Source organism: Galeopterus variegatus, unplaced genomic scaffold, assembly GCF_000696425.1.
Source record: "Galeopterus variegatus unplaced genomic scaffold, G_variegatus-3.0.2 Scaffold9360, whole genome shotgun sequence".
NCBI classification, from domain to species: Eukaryota; Metazoa; Chordata; class Mammalia; order Dermoptera; family Cynocephalidae; genus Galeopterus; species Galeopterus variegatus.
In genome coordinates this window covers 2,519-3,303 of record NW_007735471.1, presented here as the reverse complement: position 1 = coordinate 3,303, position 785 = coordinate 2,519, and positions in this window count along the sequence as shown.

The following is a 785-nucleotide window of genomic DNA, read 5'->3' as shown; positions in this document are numbered from 1 at the left end:
ACAAGAAACTCACTTCACCTATAAAGACAAACATTGAATGAAAGTGAAGGGAGGAAAAAAGATATCTCATGCAAATGGAAACCAACAAAACCCAAAGTAGTTGATACTACTTATATCAAATAACGTAGATGTCAGGTAATGAAAGTTAAAAAAAAAAAGATAAGGAAGGTCATTATACAATGATAAAGGGATCCATTCAAAAAGAGGATATAACAATTCTAAATATCTATGTACCCAACACTGGAGCACCCAGATACATAAAGCAATTACTATTAGACTTAATGGGAGAGAGATTCCAACACAATAATAGCTGGGGATTTTAACAGCCCACTTTCACCAAAGGACAGAAAATTAACCAAGAAACATCAGAATTAATTTCTACTCTAGGCTGATTGGATCTAACTGACATATATAGAACATTTCATCAACCAGCTGCAGATAACCCATTATTCTTAGTAGCACATGAAACACTGTCTAGGATAGACCATATGTTAGGTCACAAAACAAGCTTCAAAAAATTTTCAAAAATAAAAGGTATATAAAACTTGTCTGACAGCAATGAAATAAAACTAGAAATCTGCAGTAAAAGGACACTAGAAACTGTACAAATACTAGAAAATTAAACAAGTTCCTAAACAATGAGTGGGACAGAATAAATCAGAAAGAAAATTTAAAAATTCCCAGAGGCCAATGAAAATGAAAACACAGCACACCAGAACCTATGAGATACAACAAAAGCAATTCTAAGAGGGAACATAAGCAATAAAAACCTACATCAAAAAAAA